The sequence below is a fragment of the Panthera tigris genome, chromosome D1 (assembly GCF_018350195.1).
Source record: "Panthera tigris isolate Pti1 chromosome D1, P.tigris_Pti1_mat1.1, whole genome shotgun sequence".
Classification (NCBI taxonomy): Eukaryota; Metazoa; Chordata; class Mammalia; order Carnivora; family Felidae; genus Panthera; species Panthera tigris.
Window position 1 is genome coordinate 2,996,406 of NC_056669.1, and position 23,240 is coordinate 3,019,645.

Here is a 23,240-nt window from a genome sequence, read left to right on the forward strand (position 1 = left end):
CAGACCCTTAACTGACCGAGCCACCCAGGCACCCCTAGGTTTATCAGTTTTAATACTGGTTTGGTTGTTTGTTTGTTTGTTTTCAGTAAATCCACTTTTGGCTTTGAATATTTTCTCTATCACATTTCTGTTTCACTGATTTCTGTCTTTACAAGGATAATATTCTATGTCCTACTTACTTTGAGTTTAATTCGGTCATATTTTTCTAAATTATTTTTGGTAAACTTATTTCACTGCTTTTTTAACCTTTCTTGTTTTCAAATACAACTCATCAAAACTATAAATTTCTTCTTTAAACACACCGTTAGTGGCATCCCATCAATTTTGATGTGCTAAAAACCTTCATTGTTGTTGAGTTTTAAATATTTCTAATTTTCCTCTTGATCTTTTTATTCAACCATCAATGGTCATCCCAAAGTCTATTGTCTAAATTTTCAAATACTGGGAATGAGTTTCAACATATGTTATTTTGCCGCTTTCTAATTTAATTCTGCTTTTATCAGAGAATGTACACTGGCAGACATTCCATATATCCTTGGAAAGAATGTGTTTTCTGCAGCTACTGGGTGTAGTGTTCTGTAAATATTTGTCACATCAGGGCATTTATTGGGTTGTTCGGATCCTCTGTATACTTACTGACTTTTGTCCAGTTGTTTAATCAGCTTCTAACACAGAGTATTACATTCAACTCTAGTTTTGTATTTGTCTTATTCTTTCTTCCTTTAGTTCTGTCCATTTGACTTCATAGGTTTTGAAGCTACTTTCCAATGCAAATACTTTTAGGGTTTTTGTGTCTTCTACCTACATTGGTCATTTTACTTCTATGGGGTGCCTCTCTTTAGTCGAATTCCTTATATTTCCATTTATTTTGTCCATTGTTTCCATAAGCCAGCTTTCTTATGCTTCATAGTTCCATAATTTCCCTTTCCATGCTTTTGCTTTCAAATGAAATTGTATTTATATCTAAAGTTCATCTCTTCTAGAAAAAAAAATTGTTGAATTTTGATTTTTCAACCCGTTTGAGAATGTCTGCTTTTCAGTTTAATACACATACACTTAATGTAATGTAAATAAAAATAATTTGATGTATTTATCACAATGGTTCTTTATTTTCATCTACCCCATATGATATTTTATTTGTTCCTCTTCTTTTTGTTATCTCTTTTTTTTTGACTAACAATATTTTTTAATAATACTTCATTTTTATGCCTCTGTTGACTTTTCAAGTATATCTCCCTCTGTTATTTTTTTTAATAGTTATTCTGGAGGGGGCACCTGGATAGCTTAGTAGGCTAAGCATCTGACTCTTGATTTTGGTCCAGGTCATGATCTCACGGCCATGAGATCAAGCCCTGCATTGGGCTCTGCGCTGGGCATCGAGCCTGCTTAAGATTCTCTCTCCATCTCTATGCTCCTCTCCTACTCCTCTGTCTCTCTCAGTCAAGAGAAAAAAAAAGAGAGAAAGAAAAAAAATTATTCTGGGGATTAAAATATGCTTTTTTAACTTATGATAGTGTACTTAGATTTGATACTGTATCACTTCATGTAAAATATAAGAGTCTTACACCAGAATGATTTCATTTAACCATCATCCTTTGTGTTAGTGCTCTTATTTTTATTACGTAATTCTTTCAGTAACTTTCTGTATCGTATTTCCACCTTATATTTTTGGATGTGAATTTGCTACAAAATATGGGCATAAAACATGTAAGGCCACACGAACATCTTAACATCTGTTCTCTGTGTTTGGGATCCTGTGGGGTACCCGAAAGAAGGGAAGATCTCCTTTTTTTTAGCAAATGACAATGTCAAGATTGACAGAGCTTTAAAAAAAAATACAGAAAGAATACCAATGAAAATAAATGTGTTAGAACGGTTACCTAATCCTGAGTCTTGGAACTTTAAATTTTAGCGATATTATTGAGAATCAGTCAGACTTCCTTGTTGTTCCCTTTCTCCTTCCCTCTCCCCATTCCTTCCTTCCTTCCCTCCTTTTTAAAAGTTGCCTTTTTTTCTTCCTTCCTTCCACTCACAAACATTTTTTGAAATCCTACTTTGTGATAGGCATTTAGACACAAAGCCTCAAACCTTGGTTTTCTCATCCATAAGATGACATTAAGTAACTAACTTCTTGTATTCGTGTGGAGATTAAACCAGGGGGAAAATCTGTGTGTTTTCCTAGTCACAGTCTCTACATTCAGTGGCATATCAGTCAATGATATTGGCCATAATTATTCAGCAAATACCAATTTCTTCCTCAGCCCCCAAATGTGGTCATTTGCGTGGAGTTTACTTTGCTAAGTAACACTCTCTAGGCAGTTGATTTTTTGCACTGTGCTCCTCACAGGTCAAGGAGAGTCCACAATAGCTAGAAGGATCAAAGCTCTGAAGCAAGCAAGCAAGCCCATTCCAGTTTCAACCTTAAAATTTAGGTTGTTTAAAAGCAAAAATTATCATCATCTTCCACAAATAACACAACCCCAGATGCTTAGTCTGCAAGCTACTCTTGTATTCTTGTCGTTCTTATGCATTCTCTATTTATTGCTGGTACCACTCATGTTAAGGCTGACAATTATTCGTAGAAGGGTTTCAATATCTTAAATTTTCAGAATATTGAATTTAAAGGCATCTAGCTAACATATTAAAATGCAGGCAACCAAGCGTGACTAACATGACACATTCATTAAGCTTGCTGCCAGCAATTCTTTCCCAACCAAAAATTTACTTACTATTTTCTACATAATGAATTTTTAGTTCCCATGAGCAATCAGAAATATTTTACACTAATGTTTTCCAGAAGGCTGACAGAACCAATCTGAAAGTAATGCCTAAATATATGCGAATGTGCAACTCATGCTTATCCCAGGTTTTAAGGACTTGGTGCGTGAGAACCCAGAGTTAGAAGGAGAGTGATCAATTGATCGATATGCTTTATTAAATAAAAAAAAATCAGTTTTGTTATTTGGAGTTGGAATTCCTATATAGCCTCCTCCGTGGAAACCAACTGTTTATATTGTGTTGGAAAAAATGAGAGTAAAGAAATTTTCTTTCAAGATTTACTTACTTTACATGCTTCCTCAATTCTGCCACCCTATTTTTTAAGTTTATTTATTTATTTTGAGAGTGAGAGAGAGAGCGCGTGCTCTGTGTGAGTGTGGGAGGGGCCGAGAGAGAGAGAATCCCAAGCAGGCTCTGCGCTGTCAGTGAAGAACCAACCAGATGCAGGCTCATCACCCATGAGATCATGACCTGAGCTGAAGTCAAGAGTGAAACACTTAACCGACTGAGCCACCCAAACACCCCATCCACCCTCGTTTTGTTTTGTTGTGTTTTGTTTTGTTTTGTTGTTTGTTTGTTTTTGTTTTTTTGTATTCAAGGTTACGTTTGTCATTATCCAAAAATTTGTATGTGGAAGATAGGTCCAATAATCTGAATTTCCTTAATATTCATATCTGCTGTAACAAAGTATTGAAAACCGGGTGGCTTAGAACAATAGAAATTTATTCTCTTACGTTTGGGTGTCTAGAATCCTGGAATCAAGGTGTTGGCCAGGCCGTGCGCCCTCTGACCCTCTGAGTTGAACCCTTTCTGGTCTTCTGGCCAGTAGTGCTTCCTCTTAGCCTACAGTGGCGTCAGGCCAGTCACTTCCACGTTCATGTGGCACTCCGGTGTGTCTGTCCTGTCTTCCTATGAAGACACTAGTCATGTTGGATTAGTTCCCCCTCCCCAGTAGAGTCTGACCTCACTGTCATATTGTGACCCCCCTTTCTGAAGGAGGTCACGTTCACAGGTACCAGGGGCTAGGACTTCAGCATATCCCTTTGGTGGACACACTTCAGCCCACAGCAATATTATCAATACAGTTTTCTTTGAAATGAGCCCTCGATGTTGACAATCAGGGAATCGGTACAAAATAAGCATCTGGGTGGGCAGGGTGCTAATCCAAAATTTGGTCAAAATACTGTTTCAGTCCATACAATGACTTTCACATGGTTGCTTATAGCCGTCTCATTCATAATTGACGGAACTCGGAAGCAACCAAGCCGCCCTTCATTGGATAAATGGAAATAAATAAACTGGTGTCCACACAATGGATACCCTTCAGCACTGAACAGAAAGGGGGTCTCAGACCTTGGCCCAACATGGAGACTGAAATGCACATGACTAAGGGAAGGGAGCCACTTTGAAAAGACTACATGATTCAAATTATATGACCTTCTGCCAAAAGCAAAACCACAGAGACAGAAGAAAGATCAGTGGTTGTCAGGGATTGGGGTCGACATTGGGGGGAGGGGAGGGATGAGTAGGTAGAGCACACAGGATTTTTAGGGCAGTGAAAACATCGTATGATGGATGTTATACGTGTGTCCAAACCCACAGAATGTACAGTGCTGAGCAAGTCCTAAAGAAAACTACCAACTTTGGGTGACTTTGTATTGTCAGTGTGGATTCATCATATGTAACAAAATGTCCTGCTGTGGAGGGGGTGTGGATGATGGAAGAAGTTATTCATGGGTCGGGGGGAGCCAGGTGTGTATGGGAAATCTGTGTGCCTTCCTCTATGAACCTAAATCTACTTTTAAAAAAAAAAGCCTGAAAATATTAGTTCATAACATAATTAAAGCTGTTTCTGGTGTATTTTCATATACACACGGCTAATCATACGCCATCCATCAAAACACTCTTGGCTCAAGCAAGGATGTTCGGCTTCCGAGTTTTTCCTCTCGGGGTATTATAATCAGAGAGCCACTTCCATAGGTCTCTGCTGGGAGGAGCACTTGTGGAAAGCTGCTTCCTGAGTCAGCTGACTCGCTAATTTCTCTTCAATTAGGAAGTATTCCTCTTCTTCTCCTCAGGCTTTCGAATATAAGGGTTCTGCTTTGCTGAAAATTCCCTTTGTGATGGGATGAAACTGGAAATATGTCTTGGGCTCCGTGTACCCTGATCCCGCTATCAGAGCCATTCTTGAGTTCCCCCTGGCTGGTTATTAAGTACTGCCTCTATGGTGGTATTCTCTTGAAGACTAAGGGAATGTCTTACTTCCCTTTTAGGAGATGGGAACTAATCATCTCATAATGTTTCATCCCCTGGAAAAGTGTTGCTCTTGCTTATTTCCCTGATTTAATGTCCACAGTTCTTGACAATATTCAGTTATTGGAGACCCCTCACCAGACTCTGTACATGTACCTCAAGTACTGATGATTCACACAGTGGTCCTGGGAATTAACAGTGAGTTGCATTTTTTAATATTCCTGTTCAATATTTCTTCTGCTTAACATGGAGGTATAAGGATTCAGATGTTCCTTAGGTTTGTTACTCTATTGGGTTCAGATGCACAGAGATCTTGAGTAAACCCATCATGTCTGGCATACATCAATTATTGCGGGAAGCATAAGAAGATATTATTTTATTTTGGTTGGCAAAAACAGCAACAAAACATCAAGGTACATCTATTCAGGCCTCAGAGTGATCAGTAGTAAGGAAGGTTTGATTGGGAATCTTCCAAATGGGGGACATGTAATCACTCATTATTGGACCAGACTGCATAGTGAGGATTTTCTTTGTACACCAAGCTTACATATTTATTAATATTTTGTATGTAACAGAATTATCAGTAAATTGTGTAGCTGGGGCTTTAAAATTGAGAGAGCTAGAAGGACTGTACGAGATCACCTAATTCAACCCACAGGTATGTGTTTGTTTGTGTTTTAACTTTTTATGATGAAGCTAATACCTAGGGAGAGCAAAAGTGTCTATCACAGAGCACCCCAGTGCACAGACGAGATCAGAAATCAGGTCCTTTGATGCACAGTCCAGATGCTTTTGGACTGTACTATCCTGTCTTTGGTTTGTATAATGCTACATATAATACTATTGGGCTGTTCTTTCTGAATCTGCCTAAATATCCTTCTGGTAATACTTGGTCAAATGTAAGTATTTCTACACAGTTTGGTTTTTCTGTTCACTGAAATGTACTCTTCCATTGCTGATTTAGTTTTTCATTGTTTTGGAATGTGAGGTTTTATTATATGGTAGCTAATCGCCAAAGAATGTGCCTTTGATGGCGGGACAGCAAATTCAACTATGCTGGCAATGATGATTCTTTTGGTCTGAATTATAAACATGAAAACTCTTCATCACAGCCATGCCATGAATTGAAAACAGGACTCCTAATGATACACAAATGAAAAACATGATGTAAATATTAAAGTTGCTGAGTTCATGCTGGAGAATTGCCTGTTTGTGCCACTAGGTTACCTTTTTGGATTTACTTATTTCATGGGTTCAGAAATAGGAAAAGATCCATGTAAATGATTCCCAGATGAGTGATATAGAGCCTTAGACTTGGTTTGAATGTCCATGCTTAACAAGATCAGCATTACTTAGGATTAATAAGCAATGGACACATGACAGATGCTTCTGTCTGTGTAACAAGGACATGGTGATGCTGTTTGACAAAATCCAGATGTGTTTATATAGCTTGTGGTGACATTCCGAAGTCCCCAACTTATATAAGCCGTGTTGGACCAAAGGGCTGAGGAAAGTGTTCAGATGTTATTTTCTAAAAATCTGCTAGGTATCTAGACACTTCTAAATATTTTTATTAACCAAAATGAATTGAAAAATGAAATAAAGTTGGGATACCTGGATGGGTCTGTCGTTTGAGTGTCTGACTCTTGATTTTGGCTTAGGTTATGCTGTCATGGTTTCTACGTTTGAGCCCTAAATCTGGCTCTGTGCTGACAGTGTGGAGCCTACTTGGGATTCTCTCTCTCTCCCTCTTTCTCTGCCCCTCCCCTGCTTGTGCACTCTCTCTCTCTCCCTCTCTCTCTCAAAATAAACAAATAAACATTAGAACAAATTTCTCAAAAATGAAAAAAAAGTTGACTCTAGGTTATTTGGGAAATAAAGACAATCAAAGATTGTGCATTTTACATAATTACTTGAGAAACCAGTTGAACACACACACACACACACACACACAATTCTTAAAAAAGGCATATATAGTACAATGAGATTGTAGGGGTATAGCTCAGGGGTCGAGCATTTGACTGCATAGTACAATGAGATTGAGATGTACATTTTCCAGAGGTGGGACTGTGTGCAAAGGTTCAGATAGGGCTATTAGAATAAAGTGATTAGGGGTAGTGCTTATGTAAGGATTTAGAGCAGGTATTGGCACACTTTTTCTATAAATGTCTAGGTAGTAAATATTTCAGGCTTTCCAGTCCCTTTGGAAAAAACTCTGCCACTTTAGTGTGGAAGCAGTCACAGATAGTACATGAAAAATATATTGATTGTGTTTCAGTAAAACTTTATTTTCAAAAACACACAGTGGGCCAGATTTAGCCCATGGACAATAGTTTGCTGACCTATCCCTGATATAAATAGTAGCAGAAAGACCAAGAGACTTGAAGTCAGAAAACTTGCTTTCAAGATGAACATCTTCAGTAGTTTCAGTAGCATATTATGTTTTTTTAATTTTCTATCTTAGCTTATCACAATGTAATCAGTAGGAAACAGGGTTGTTCTAAAGATAAAAAGAAAGAAAAGAGACATCCTGGCAAACAGGGACCATAAGACACACAAGTAAATAAAATCATGCCACCACATCCCCCTACAACCGAAACAACAGTTGATAGAAAGTCTAAATTCACAAGGATGAAGAATGGCACAAGAGAAGATGCCGGAGACAAGACACATCAGTAAAGGTTTTGAATTTGTGATGCTGAGATATGAGTGGCAACTGCTTTGTAAGAGTTAGGAAAGTTAAAACCTATCTGCAGGAGCCAAAGTAAGAAGGAGGCTCACTTGTGCTCCCAAAACTTCAAAAGAAGTTTTGGAGATGGACAGATGGTGCATCCCAAAGTGAGCATGTCAGATGAGAGTAAACACAGAGAAGTTGGTGTATGGGGCCTGTAAACCAGATCCCACACACTAGCCAGCAGAGTGTTCCTTCTCTCCCCCTCCCTGTGACAACAGATGGGGGATTTAGTCTCTGTGTGTGTTGATACAGTAGGCTCTGAGCTCAGACAGCACATTGACTGATGATGGGCATTTGGTCTTACTGAATACAAAGAGGCTTAAGTCAAATTGTATTCTGAATTGATGATTTAGTCTTAGCTGTCTTCCCAAAATTCGCCCGAATGTTGACAACATTCAGACTCATAAGCCTGGTAGAAATAGAATAAGAGAAAAAGAAACAGAAAAAGAAGGGAAAAAAAAAAACACCTCCACAAAGCCTCACAATGTATAATTATATCATCAGAGAGGTCAAGTATATGTTTTCATAAAATAGAGAATGCTGTTATAAAAAGGAATATCCAGAAAACAAAAGGGGAAAAAAGGAAAAAAATATGACAGCAGAAATAGAAAACTTCAACCTAATGAGTGAAGCACAAATCACAGTGATTGTACAGCAGTACTTCTTAAACGTTAGTGCACATTCAAATCAGTCGGAGAATCTGATAAAATGCAAACTCTGATTAAATGTTTCCAGGGTTGGGCTTGAGCTTGTGCATTTCGCACATGCTTGCAGGTGACGCTGGTAGTCCGTCTCAGGTACTCTTTGAGCAACAGGACTCTCTGCGGTAGCATAAAGTAGACAAAGAGATGGAAAAGCAGAGAGAAAATAATGAACTCGAGTGCGAATCTAGGGGATTTCGTGTCTGGCCAAGTGCAGACCCAGAAAGACGAAGGAGGCATACAAAGGAGAAGAGATTTTAAAAGATGAATTGAAAGAAAATTATTCAGACTGTGAGTTTCCAAATTGACAGCTCTGCCACGTGTCTGGCACAGCAACTGAGGAATGATCTACATCAAGGCATATCATAAAATTTCAGAATATTGTGTAGGGATAAAAAGAAGACTGTGAAAACTTGCAGGATATAATTGCTCACATGCACACTCCTCGTAGCAAACTTTTCAAAAATCAAATAGCCAGGTAGCCGCATTACAGCCAGGTTTTCAAATGTAGAACCTGACGCCTAGCCTGATTCACAATTCAGTATGAACAAGAATAATGAACATGTTTCATATATGCGTGGTACATAAATTCTTTGGAGTAAGCAGTTGAAAGAGTGTTGATGTATTCTTTCTCAGGTGGATATGCGCCCCTCAAAAGAAGACATAAACTTCCTAGAATCTAGGAAGCAGGGGATTCAACAAAAGAGATAGGCAAATGGAATTTCTAGACGATAATGAAATTAAAGTCAGCATTGATAGCAAGTCTAGATGGTAACCATTGCAAATTGAAACAGAGAACTCATGGTTCCAGAAAGGATGTTTCCAAGAATAGAGAGGGATGCCAAGTTGAAGGGACCACAGAAAGAGTCTCAAGCTGGGCCCCCAGGAGCCTAGCAAATGAGTGAAAAACCCTAACTGACTCACTAGGGAAAAGCACTGAGTATTTTTTTTTAAGTTTTATTTATTTATTTTGAGAGAGAGAGAGTGAGCATAAGCAGAGGATAGGCACAAAGAGAGGGAGGGAAAGAGAATACCAAGCAGGCTCCCCATTGTCAGCACTGAGCCCGATGTGGGGCTCAATCTCAGGAGCCATGAAATCATGACCTGAGATGACATTAAGAGTCAGATGCTTAACTGACTGAGCCACCCAGGCGCCCCAAAGCACTGAGTATTTTAAGGGAAGGTGAGAGATGGCTAGTGATAAGATATCCAAAAAACTCTTGGTTATTATGTAAGACTATATATTTCAGTAGCTAACATGACACTATTATTAGAATGAAATGTGACTGGTGGACTTTCTAATGTCCAAAGGATTCCAAAGAAACCAGACCTACCATAGCCCTACAGGGTAGATTTGAATGATCTGTGGGAGAAATATAAAGGTAATTTCTGATTGCATCGTACAATTGCAACATGCTTAATGGAAAGGCTAGAGTAGAATTTTCATGAGCTAAGGAGTGTTGCAAGGATGGTGATACTCCTGATGCATATGGCGTTAAGGATCACTGGTCAGAAGCTAGAAGCATGCTGAGTCATTGGGAGGGAGTGAGGTGACATTCCATTTGATTCCAGACTTTGGAAGAACTGCTACCCCACTTTCTTAAGGAGGAAGATTCCTTTTACTTTCTGTACTTTTGAAGAGCAGTGACATTAAGGGAACAGAATTGAAATAAGGTTACATCAAAATGGATTCAAAGAAGGCCTCTGTTATCACCCTTCGGTGCTGAAACAGCAACCTGTGAGATTTTTTCCTTTCCTAATTTTCTTACTCCCAGTTATGGCCTTTTCTTTCTACTTAATTCCCTTTCACATTTCTTATAAGGCTGTTTAAGTGGTGATGAACTTCTTTAACTTTTGTTTGTCTGTGAAACTCTATCCTTCTATTCTGAGTGATACTCTTACCAGGTAGAGTCATTTTGGGTTGCAAGGTTTTGAGTTTGTTTTGGTTTTCCTTTTGGTACTTTGAATATATCTTGCCGTTCCCTTCTGGCCTACAAAGTTTCTGCTGAAGAGTCAACTGAACTCCTTATGCGGTTTGCCTTGTATGTGACTATTTTCTTTTCTCTTGGGGCTTTTAAAGTTCTCTCTTTTTCACTATTTTTTCCCATTTTAATTTTGTGTCTTGGTGTGGACCTGCTTGCATTAATTTTTCTGGGGGCTCTCTTTGCGTCCTGTATCTGGATTTCTATTTTCTTCCTCATATAAGGGAAGTTTCCAGCTATTATTTGTTCAAATAAATTTTCTGCCCTTTACTCTGTCTCTCCTTCTTCTTCTTCTGGGATACCTATAATCCGACTGTTACTATGCTTGATAATATTACTGAGTTCCATTAACCTGTGTTCATTATTATTTTATTTTATTTTATTTTATTTTATTTTATTTTATTTTATTTTATTTTAGTTAATTAATTAATTTCCGTCCTATTTGTTTGCTTTCCATTACCGTGTCTTTTAGGTTGCTGAAGTTTTGTTCTTCGTCCTCTAATCTGTTACTGATTCCCTATAGGGTATTTCTTATTTCTGTTGTTGAGTTCTTCCTCTCTGTTTAAATTTATTTTTAAATTGTTCCCTTTTTTGAAGGTCTCACTGAGATCCTGTGCTCTTTTTTCATGTCCAGTGAGTGTCTTTATTACCCATGAGTTTGAAATCTTTATCAGGCATATTGCTTATCTCTTTTTCATTTAACTCCTGCACTGTGTTCTTGTCCTGTTCTTTTATTTGGGGCATATTCCTCTGTCTCCTCATTTTATCAGTTCTCTGTTCTTGAATTTATATCTCAGGGAAGTCAGCTATGTGTGCCGATCTTGAAAGTAGTGGCCTTATGAAGAAGAGGTCTTTTAGTGATCCTTAGTGCAATGCCTCTTCTTCACCAGATCCTGGAGCTCCAGGGCTGTCACCTGTGTGGGCTGCCTGTGCTGTCTGTGGCAAAGCCATATTTGCCCTCAGTCCACTTGGCTGCAATGGCCCACTTTATGTCCTGTGGTACACCGGGCACGGTTTGGTCCCTGTCCTATTATGGGACCTGTCTGGGGCCATGATGGGCTTCTCGTTGGGTGGTTTCAGCGTTCAGACCAGATGCCTGCCTTTGGTCTATTTGCTGGGGCTGTAATCACACTAAACTGCAGGGTGTTCTCCCTGTGATGCCCTCTGAGAGGGTTTTGTCGGTGGGCGGGACTCAGATCTGATGTCTGTGCCCAATCTGTCTGTCAAGGCTGCTGTCACACTGATCGGGGTGCTTTCTCTGCACTTCTGCCATAAGTTTTGCCTGTTAAGGTGTGATTACACTGTTGTGTCTGATTGTGTTTCCTTCTCCCTAGGACAGCAGTCACTTTAGAGTTCTGCCAATCCCTGCCAGGATTGTTTGTAGAGTGTGTTGGAAAAGAAGTTGCTTTGGAGGGACACCTGCCAAGTGGGCAGGGTGGATGGGTTGGATTTGTCGCCAAAAGCAGAGCTAGCCAGATAGATAGAGTGTTTACTGTCGGCCACACATGTGTGGCTCTCAAGGCAGTGGGGGGGAGAGAAATGGGGCCCACCAGCATTTTTGTTCTTGGAGAAGTCTCCTAAGGATCCTTGCCCCTCCAATGCATGTTCTGAGATTAGTTAATAAATCTCCATGCGTAACCCAGGTGCTTTTCAAACCGCTGCTTCCATTCTGTCCCTTGGCCTTGTCCCTTGTTATGCTGGCTTTTTAAGGACAAGGGCTCAGTTTCCTCTCACCCTCCGGCTCTCCTAGAGCTAGCTCACTGATTTTTAAAGCACGTGAAGTTAAGTGCTGATTGTAAGAATCTGTGAAGTTAAGCCCCAGTGTTTATCAAAGCCAGATGTTATGGAGATTCATCTTTCCAGTGGAGTCCTCTCTGCTGGGGGTGCCTGGTGTGGGGTCTGATTTGCTCATTTTTCCGTGTTTGTGGTGTCCCTCCCATATGTACTTAGTCTTGCTGCGGGTTTATTCCCAATCATGTCTCCACCTCTTCTACCCATTTGATGTGGCCTCCGCTCTCAGATTGACTGTGGAGATTCTGCCCTGCCAGTTTTTGGGTTGTTTTCAGAGTTGCACAACTGTAGCTGTTATCTCAGTGTGTCCATGGGAGGAAGTGAGCTCAGGAAACTCATACTCTGCCATCTGGAAAAATACATGTAACATCAGGTGCTAAGAAGAAGCTAAATGATAGAAATAGATTCTGGTTATATGGGACTTGGTAAGGTCCTAGGTTCTGTGTCCCTGCTGCCATAGAGGGTCCTTCCTCTTTCACCTCCCCTTCTGTCCTCAGGAGATACACTCAGTGGAGCAGAAGAAAGTCCCACAGGCAAGTTTTGTCTTCTCTGCCTTGAGGACACATAGGCCCTTCTCCCTGAGAAAAGGATGCCTCTGCCTTCCAAGTGTGACTCTTTTCTGGTGCTCAGTACTCTAGAACAGTTCTGCCTTGATGTATGTATATCAAGGAAGATAAAAGTTGGACCATATTACTTCACTACTAAGAACAACTAGCTTATTGAATTAACTCTATCTGGGACTTCCTTCAAGCCTCTGGTCTCCTGGTCTGAGCTCTGTCTAATTTCCTCCATCCCCTTAACCACATCTTCTGTTGAAACTACTGTAAGCTACTCAGTGTTTATCAAACACGCTGAAGCTTCCTCACTGTTGTAGTAGTCTCCTGTCTGCTTAGTATTTCCTTAACTATACTGTGGCCAACTGTATTTTCTAAAGATGACCTCAATGTGGTACATGCCCTTCTTCAGTGTGACTTTGCAGTTCCTCCATCAAGCAGTAGATCCTATGTCACTGCCCAGTGACCATTGTACAGCTTTGACAAATAGAATATGGCAGAAATGACTCCGTGCCAATTCCAGGCATAGCCCTACTGGTCTGTGAGCTTCTGCTTTTCTGTCCTTTGGTAGCAAGCCTGTACGTGAGAAGTGTAGTTGCCTTAAGATCACTGTGCTATGAGAAGGTGCTAGAAAATGCAGAGCTATGTTCAGTGAGGGGAGAGCAGTGAGGGGGGTGAGGGGAGAGATCAAAGAGAACTAGAGAACTATGGTATAAGGCATGTGAGCGATAAGGCCATCTTAGAAGTTGATCCTCCTGACTGGGGAACCCAAGTTGATACCTTGTGAGTGAATCAGAGCCAAATATCCAGCTGAAACTTTTCTGAATACCTGAGTCACAAGATAATGAAAAGAATAAAAGGGTTGACATAGGCTACTAAGTTTTAGGGTAGTTTGTTACACAGTAATGAATAGATAATAGGAAAATATACCCAACTTCGCCTTTCAACAACCATGCTTTCACCAAAGGCATCAATAATCACCTAAGGTGCAAGCAGACAGCTGTTTTCTACCTGCTAATCTTCTCTGTGGTATTTTCCATTGTTCCCTGCCCTTTCTGTAAATACCGTGCTGGGGTAGTTTGTACCTCTGCTGTATTGGTTCTCATTCTTGACATGGGGTCCTCTGCCTCTGCTCATCTTCCCAAGATGAGTTTTCCCTCAAAATTCTCTCCTCAGTTCACCAGTAATGTCTCCATTATAACCAAGGTTAAAAACCACATAAGACTGAGTCCTTGCATAGTGAAGTCAAACACATTTCCAGGTTCAAAACTAGAAAGTTGCTTCTCGATTTTTTTTTTTTTTTTGCTTATTATACTTTTACTTGTAGAAATATTTTTCAAATCTTATTCCATGCCACAATATTTTCAAAAGTTATTTAAAGGAGTTGGTTGGGGTGCCTTGGTGGCTCAGTCAGTTAAATGTCCAATTCTTGGTTTTGGCTCAGGTCCTGATTTCACAGTTTGGAGTTCGAGCCCCACACTAGGCTCTGTGCTTATATCATGTGAAGCCTGTTTGGGATTCTGTCTGCTATCTCTCTGCCTCTCCCCCACTAGCGCTCTCTCTCTCTCTCTCTCTCTCTCAAAAATAAAAAACACATTTAAAAAATAACTAGAGGGGTTAGTAGGATGGGAAAAGATACATAAAACAATAAACACTTATCTCCTGCACATAATATGATTACTAGTTACACAAGATCCTTAGAGAACAAAGAGGAGTGTCGATGGGTAAAATTTCAAGTATGCTTTGCCTTTTTTATTTCTTTGAAATTTTTAGTTGACATACAATATTATAATAGTTTCCAACTTATAACATAGTGATTTGACATTTATATACATCACAAAACACTGTGGTGGGTGTAGTTATTGTCTCTCACTGTACATAGTTAGTACAGCATTTTTGACCATTTTCCCTGTGCTGGACTTTTTGTCCTCATGACTTATTTATTCCATAACAGGAATATCTATTGTAAAAATATTCCTGAATATTAACATTTGTCTCTTACCAGTGTTTTCATTGAAGTTCTTACTTTAAAAGAAAAATAAGTATAACTATTTCCCCCATTTCCACTCAACTGAACTACGTATTTTCATTTTAAATGGAAAAATATAATCCATAAATATTTTTTCTCCTGATTTGACCATGATGACAAAAATTTTAAAGCTGCGTGGCACCTTTGTATATCCTGATAATGTCCACTTGCGATTTCCAGGGATTAATTTTTCCATATTTGTTGTCGTATTTTTGTATCACCAATTTTATATTTGCTCTTTTTATCACATATGATATCTAAAAGTGTTTTAGGCATTTATGTTTGTTCTTTTTATTTTGTTTCCTTATTATTTTGTATAATTTTTACTCACCAAAATATATAAATTTTTGAAATAAGAGCTGTTTCCCTTATTCAAGGGCTTATATGCAATATAAAGTGCTTTCATCATCTCACTAGACCATAGCAAATGAATAAAAACATATCAACGCAAGAAATCAATCTGGATTGACGACACTGCTCTAGTGCTAAGTCCATATACACTCCTAAGTGAATAAAATGTACAAGGACATGTCCTTCCTGTAATATTTCTTTAGTTAAATACAGTATTTCATGTTTTTTCATCTTGTTTCTGTTTTTAGCAGCAGACTTCCACAGGGCCTGAGCCCCACCTCTCTGTGTTCGCTCTTTGCTTAGACACAGTTGTAGACTCTGTTCTCTGTCCCAGTTGCTCGTTAAATAAAGTCTACAGTGGAACTTTTTTTTCTTTTCCCCAAATGGTGGTCTTTTGACTTCGGCACTGCCTCCCACATGAACTGAATGCATATTTATGGACCATATGACAGATGTCCTTTTGGTAATAATAATAAAGATTTTTAAAGACTGTTCACATTTTCATGTATAAAATCAAAATAATTTTTGTAAAAAATATTTTATGCATATCAACCTATCAGTGTGCTCAGACTGCATCGATATACCAAAGTCTATGCTAAGTGCATATTGAGCTAAATAAAGCAGGGTATCTAAGGACGAGTCAGATAGAGGTGTAAACTTTTGAATATTTACAGGATGCACATCTTACATTTTTATTTTTATCAAAAGTTCAGAAGGTAGCTCCCATCGTCTTTCTGTCTGTCAATCAGTGTTAAGAAACTACCCAAAATGCACAATTAGGAGAAGCTTGGACTCCTAGGCTCCGCTCTGACCATCAGCCCAGCCTGCACCCCTGGATCTTGACTGCTGGTCACATGCCTATCAGACAGTTTAGTTTATGCTTGTCATGCTGCCCATCAAAAGTTATCTCGTGACTTTAGAATGGTGGACAGGCTGTTCCATTAGCCTGATCTGTCTGTCCTCTGCTGACATTTTCTTACCTTCAAGAAAGGCCTGGATCAGAATTCCAAGCAAAAGTCCTATCACCGTTCTTCCTATAGATGACCTTGCACAATTTCAAGGAAATAATTTTATCAGATCTGTTCCATTTAGTTTTCACTTACCACTGTAGCCATGGTGATGACCCTGTATCAGACTCTGAGAACTAAGCCACAGGCATGTTCACATAGTTCCGGGTAGCGATGTCGTTCTCGCACCGGGAAGCAGCGGGTCAACATGAAGAGGTTGTCAGCATGTCGAAAGTGAGCATTCAGGTTTGTGATGTGCACCTGGTGCCTGGTTTGGGGTCTACACCATGGCTGGTAATGCAGTAGGTTTGTGACCAACTACCTTGAAGGAATTTCCCCGGGCGAGAACGTCTCTCGTGTCCCTGCAGTTCGCGGCTGAAGATAAAAGATACATTTGTGCAAACCAGGCAGAAGGACAAGGAATTCTTTAAGTGGCCTTTCTAGCTCCACCTGAGTTATTCTCGCCTTTTATGCTTTTCTGTATAAATTGTAGCCATGAGTCTGACTTTCTTTTGAGCCACGAGAGTCCTTCCAGCAGGTCACCAAGCAGTGGGTGGGACCACCAAGCCAGCCACAGACTTTCTTTATGCATCCGTTTTTTAATGTTTAATTTTAATTCCTTATGACTTGATATTTTTAACGCTTCAAGATAATTGAAAAAGCTAAACATGTTGAATATATAGTTTTGCTCCATTATTAGGACACCGATTTTTATTTCTAAGTGAATCAGCCTCTGTTATCCCATAACATTGGGTTAATGAATCAAAGTACTTTCAAATACACACAGTTTTCCAAAACTACTTTTGGTCTATTGATGTCTATGGAAAAAGGGTTCATTAGAATATTAACAGGCTAACAACATATTTTATAACTTTCCATAAAGTACATACAGTAGAAACAAGATGGACTTTGAGCCCCTCAGTACATAGTTTTACTCTGTTCTGTCTCTTTACGGCTGTGTCTTTTGGACAAGTAATATAGAAAAAGTACCTCAAAGGTGTGTTTTAAAAATGTTTATTTTTGAGAAAGAGAGAGAGAGAGAGTGCAAATGGGGGGAGGGGCTGAAAGAGAGGGGGACAGAGGATCTGAAGTGGGCTCCGTGCTCAGAGAAGAGAGCCCCATGTGGGGCTCGAACTCATGAATCGTGAGATCATGACCTGAGCCTAAGTCTGATGCTAGACCAACTGAGTCACCCAGGTGCCCCTCAGAAGCTGTCTAGAAGATCAAATTAGGCCGCGTATAACATGCGTGTAGACCAACAAGACAGAATGCCCACAATCATTGGTAAATAACAATGTCCCAAATACTTTGTGGCTCCTGATGCCACTGTACGTGGATTTTTAAAAATTTTTGAGTGTTTATTTATTTTTGAGAGAAGAGACAGAGTGCCAGTGGGGGCGGGGCAGAGAGAGAGGAGACCTGGAATCCGAAGCAGGCTCCAGGCTCCAAGCCATCAGCACAGAGCCCGACGTGGGGCTCGAACCCATGAACCATGAGATCATGACCTGAGCGGAGGTCGGATGCTTAAGTGAGTGAGCCGTTCAGGTGCCCTGCAGTTTTAAATCATATTTTCATTTTTGAAATCTTTGCTGCTAATATATATTCAAAAAGCAGGGTTTCACCTGTTAGCCTTATATCCTGTGACCTTGCTGAATCCATTTGTTAGATCTAGCAGGCGTTTTTAGATGCTTAGGAGTTTTTACATAAGCAAACCTGGGGTACAGTGTTGAACAGAAATAGTGGGAGTGAGAATCCTTGAATCGCTTCTCATCTACTTGGGAAAGAGTTCGATATTTCACTACGTGTGATGTTAACTGTTGGTTTTTCTTATGACACTTTTTTTCCTATTGAAGAAGTTCCATTTATTCCTGTCTGTACAAAGCTGTTTTCAGGAATAGGTATTGAATTTTGTGAAATGCTTTTTTGCACCTCTTAGGATGATCATATGGTTTTTCTTCTCTATTCTGTTAATAGGGTGAATTACACTGATTGATTTTTTAGTATTAATACAGCTCTTCATTCTTCAGATGAAACCTACTGGGAATTATGCATCTTCCCTTTTTTATATTGCTGCTGCACTTTATATGAAACCGCTCTCCTTTTGAATCGAACTCCTTCACAAATATATTTATTTTCTGAAAATTATATGTTTATTTCAAAGCCCGAAGTTGTATCTGTCGTTACTCCCCATGTGGTGTCTCGGTGGTTTCTTTCCCTCATCTGTTTCTGCTTAAAGCCCACTGCATTTTTTGGCTCGTATGTGGATTGGTTTCCATCGGGTAGCTGAAGAACTTCCTTCTATGCGTGTAGAAAACCTCACTCTGAAATTGTGTGTGTTGTCATGAGAAATTAAATCCATTTCAAGTGCCATTTATTTCGGGCCAAATCGTGGGCTTGGAGTTGGTAAAGATACCTGTATCTGAGTAGTATCCACTTGGTAGTGTGGACCTTTGAGAGTGGCTCTGCCTTTTTCATTGGGATTATGACTTACAGTGCACTCCACATTTCTAATTAAAAAATGCAGGCTATTTCTTATCATCTAATATATAAGTAAATATATACACTTTATTTCCACATTTAAAAATTTGTGTTTTTTAATTTGTTTTGTTTATTTTTGAGACAGAGACAGAGCACGAGTCGGGGAGGGGCAGAGAGAGAGGGAGACACAGAATCCGAAGCAGGCTCCAGGCTCCGAGCTCTCAGCACGGAGCCTGACATGGGGCTCAAACTCATCAACCGTGAGATCATGACCTGAACTGATGTCGGACATTTAACTGACTGAGCCACCCAGGTGCCCCTATTTCCACATTTTAATCTGCTTATTTAGTAAACCAAATACCCTTAACCACTTCATTAAAAAAAAAACAAAAAACTACCCAAAACGATTTTTTATTAAACTGTTTAAGCTTACACTCCTGTGATTAAAAAAGGAGTAAAAGAAGTGTATCTATGGGTTCACTGTTAGCCATTCTTATTAATGGATAGGCTGTTCATCAAACATGTATTGAACATCTATTACGTGCAGGACCCTGGGTGAAGATCTATAGGGGAGTAAACAGTGGGAAAAACTTAAAGCACACCTAATCGTGTTTTTAACACATGTATACTAAAAGTGTACTTTTCCAAAGATTAAAAGCAGGATTCATAAATATATAAAATGCACACATGTCAAAAATTTTATTCTATTCATTAATCAGTGAAGGTAACAGGAAGCTGTTCAACTGTTTCAGAGAGCATTTGTGGAGTAATTACATGTAGATAATTGTATATTGAGATCACTGGGTTACACACAGACTAGTTTATGTTCAAAAGGACAATAAAATTGTGGGGTCACATGTCGCCCCAGAAAGAAATTAGTTCATCTTCCTAAAAAAAATACAGTTTATTTTTTTTAATTTCTGAATTTTATTTTATTTTTTTGTTTCCATTTTTTCTTTTTTTTTCCAATACGAAATTTATTGTCAAATTGGTTTCCATACAACACCCAGTGCTCATCCCAACAGGTGCCCTCCTCAATGCCCATCAGCTACTTTCCCCTCTCCCCCACCCCCCATCAACCCTCAGTTTGTTCTCAGTTTTTAAGAGTCTCTTATGGTTTGCCTCCCTCCCTCTCCCTTTGTACCTATCTTTCCCCTTCTGCTCCCCCATGGGTTTCTGTTAAGTTTCTCAGAATCCACATAAGAGTGAAACCATATGGTGTCTGTCTTTCTCTGTATGGCTTATTTCACTTAGCATAACACTCTCCAGTTCTATCCACGTTGCTACGAAAGGCCATATTTCATTCTTTCTCATTGCCATGTAGTACTCCATTGTGTATATAAACCACAATTTCTTTATCCATTCATCAGTTGATGGACATTTAGGCTCTTTCCATAACTTGGCTATTGTTGAAAGTGCTGCTACAAACATTGAGGTCCAAGTGCCCCTATGCATCGGAACTCTTGTATCCCTTGGGTAAATTCCTAGCAGTGCTATTGCTGGGTCACAGGGTTTAAATTTCCTTTCTTAAGCCCGGGATCCTGGGTAAACAGTGAATTTAACCCTTTGCACTCCTGTGGCTAAGGCTTCGCTTTCCTATGACCTGCCCACATTTTTCCTCATTTTCAGGGTTTGGATAATGTTTCTGACGTAGGTAAACGCGATGCGTCCGCACCGCGTTTACCTAGTGCCAACCTCTGAGCAAGCATGTCAGGTGAAATTCTGTGGAATGTTCAGGAAAACACAGAGGCTTAGCCCTGAAGAGCGGCATATGGGAACTGACAGAGCTGGGAAATGGATGCAGAAGAGATCCAGCCCAGAAGGCGGACCGTAATCCCCTACAACAGTTCACAATGGCAAGGGCTTGATTTCCAGCTGCCGGCTTCTCTCTTTCTTGTCCCCTAACTCTGGCCCCAGCACGGGAAGCCAGATACCGGTCCCTCCCCAGTCGCACAGGGTACCAGGCTCTGGGTGTCCGTTTTACAGCTTCCACGGGAACAGCCTCCGGGCATCATGCACCTGAAGTCTCATCGTTTTGTCCTCCAGCAGCTGCCTTTGTGCACCTGCCGAAACGCAGGTGCTGGTGACTGATTCCTTCACAGACTGTCACGGTCTGAAAAAAATAGCTGCCGCTTGTCATCTGGGCTGTGTTTATTTTCACAAAATGCACGACGGAAAATGGGAGACTCTTTCTAAACCAGCAGATTCTTGGGGACACCCACACGCATTTGTCCACCTGCTACGGGTTGGGTCTCGGCAAGCCAGGCCCTGTGTCAGGCGAGGGGCGGATGGGATAACGAACACAGGCACTTTGGCCCTCACAGAGCCTCCCTGTTATGTGGAAAAGAAGCAACTAAATATGTATAGTACTCCTGTCACAGGTGAAGCTGAGCCTGGCACAGAATTAACTTGTACCCCGTCGGTGGTCGCTTTTACTCCAGGTTGAGGTTACTCCAGGTGAAGGTTAAGGGTGTTCACCTTCGCGATCTGGGAACGGTGACTCCTGAGAGTGTCCACTCCTGGCCAACTTCGGCCAGTGTTCTGATCCACAGGCTCCGCAGCCAGTGGGCCATCCCAGTGGGCCTCCTCCCGGTCACCAGAAACTGGAGAGGAAGAGAAGTAATTCTCCCTCCACCCTCGACGCTGAGTGCTTGGCTGAGACCCCTTTTTCTCCAAGGTGCCTCATGAATGGTTAAGTCCGTCTGTAAGGTTCTCTGCCGGGGCCGCTGTCGTTCAAGGTTACTTGGCACCGTTACCCCGCTTGTCAGCCTGAAAACAAGTTTGTATTCCCCAGAGGCCCCATGCTGGACCCAGTTCAGCTTTGGCCCAACCCAGTGTGATCCCACACTGGACGGGAGGCTTGCCGTAAGCCGCTCCATTTGGGGCTACTTGCCTTGGTTTTCACAATACACACGTGTTTGTGTGTGCTTGTTGTTCCAGAGCGCAGCCAATGCATGGAGCAGAGCGGCCACCTGTGGTCCACGACCTGAAGGCCATGACCAGTCTGTACTGCCTGCTGCTTAAGAAATTGAATTGCCATGCCATTAGCCTCTAACTGGGTTGGGCATCCTCCACGTAACCATGGTTACCGCCCTGGGGCTGTTCATGTAGCCTTGTTACCAGTTCACTTGGGCAAAGGTTGGCCATTGCAAGCCTTGGGGAAAGGTAATTACACACAAAATCTCCTCGACCCAAGGTGCTGTCTCCACAAAGGGAGTAGAGAAAGAGCACTTTTGTTATGGAATGAGCCTTCATTCAGAATGTGGTGCACCGGCCCGCGAGTCCCCTGGGAGATGTGGAGACCCAACGTGGGCTCCTCCCTTCCTCCAGCCAGGCGGATACAGGCAGCGTTTCCGGGATAAACACCAAGGGTCCTCCGGTAAGAGGCCTGGAAAAACACAGCGTGTTGCACAGACTTCGGCCTGGCCTAACCTCATAATGGGAGCCACCATCCCGTGTCGCATCACGAGCTTCATGCCTTCCGGACAGGGAGTGGTTCTGCAAATTGGAGCAAAGTCCCTGGTGGGCCACAGACCCTGGGAAATAGGGGCACTATCTTTCTTAGTGATTGCGTTTGGAGAAGGTGGCTCTCAGGTCCTTGAGAAAGACATTCTGAGATCACGAAGCCGACAAAAGGCCTGTCTCGTTTTCATAAGGATTTATATACATTTCAGAGAGGAGAAAGTTCTTACAAGGATAATTTTCCTAAAGTCAATGCTCTGAGAAAAAGGAGCGTAGAGGAGTCTCTTCCCTTGTTCTCCACAGAGAGAATCAGATCTCTCTTTAATTTTTATTTGTCCGTACACAAGATCCACCTGAATGTGCCCCCCCCAAAGTAGCTTAGAAAACATCTTAAAAATAGTGTTGCTGTGGTTTAACAATGCCCATTGATGACATGTGTGAAGGAATTCTAAAAGCTTAGTTTTAGACATTTAGAGAGCTTTTTAAAGTGCAGATTCTAGGGACCAGCAAGCTCATAGATGCTGATTGCCAAGAACTGAGATTCAGTTCAAATACCTTCATTCTAGTCAAACTGTCCCCAGGGTATTCTGAGACAGGTTACCCCCCCATGGCCCCTTAAGAAACACCACCTGGGGCTGGGCATCACAGTGAGCCAGTGGCTTTCAGAGTGGCTTTCAGATTTGCTTTGTGCTCCTTGGATGCTCCCAGGCTGCTTGTTTTTCTAAAATAATCCGCAGTTTCTAATCACGCCTGGAGACACCTTTTTCATTTTAGGAAACCAGAGATATTTCCTGTTCCATCAGGGAACAGTTAACCGTGACCTCAGTAATTCAGAGCATTTCCTGGAAGTCTCAGACCCATACAGGACGCGCTGCTTTGACTTTAATTTGTACCATGTCGCAGCACGCTACTGTGCACAATACCTAGTGAGCAAGTCTCTGACTTGTTTGAGGAGTCAGCTATCAGTTATTTATTTTTTTCTTTACAGCGCCAGATTAGAGCCCTAAGGCATGGCTAGCTGTCTTCAACTCCGACGCTTTAGGCAATAAGTATCAAAATTACTAACACCATGAGGATGATTCATCTATACTTATAATCAGCGGAAGTGACAATAGCTCTT

At 40.8% G+C, this 23,240-nt stretch overlaps 1 long non-coding RNA gene across 1 annotated transcript in view; it reads left to right on the forward strand.

The window, feature by feature from the left end:
- The first annotated feature begins 5,153 nt into the window (after positions 1-5,153).
- Positions 5,154-23,240, forward strand: part of LOC122231384 — a 156,231-nt gene continuing 138,144 nt past the window's right edge. Inside the window, exon 1 of the long non-coding RNA XR_006208604.1 lies at positions 5,154-5,229. This is a non-coding gene — a long non-coding RNA (uncharacterized LOC122231384). The remainder of the gene's footprint in view (positions 5,230-23,240) is intronic.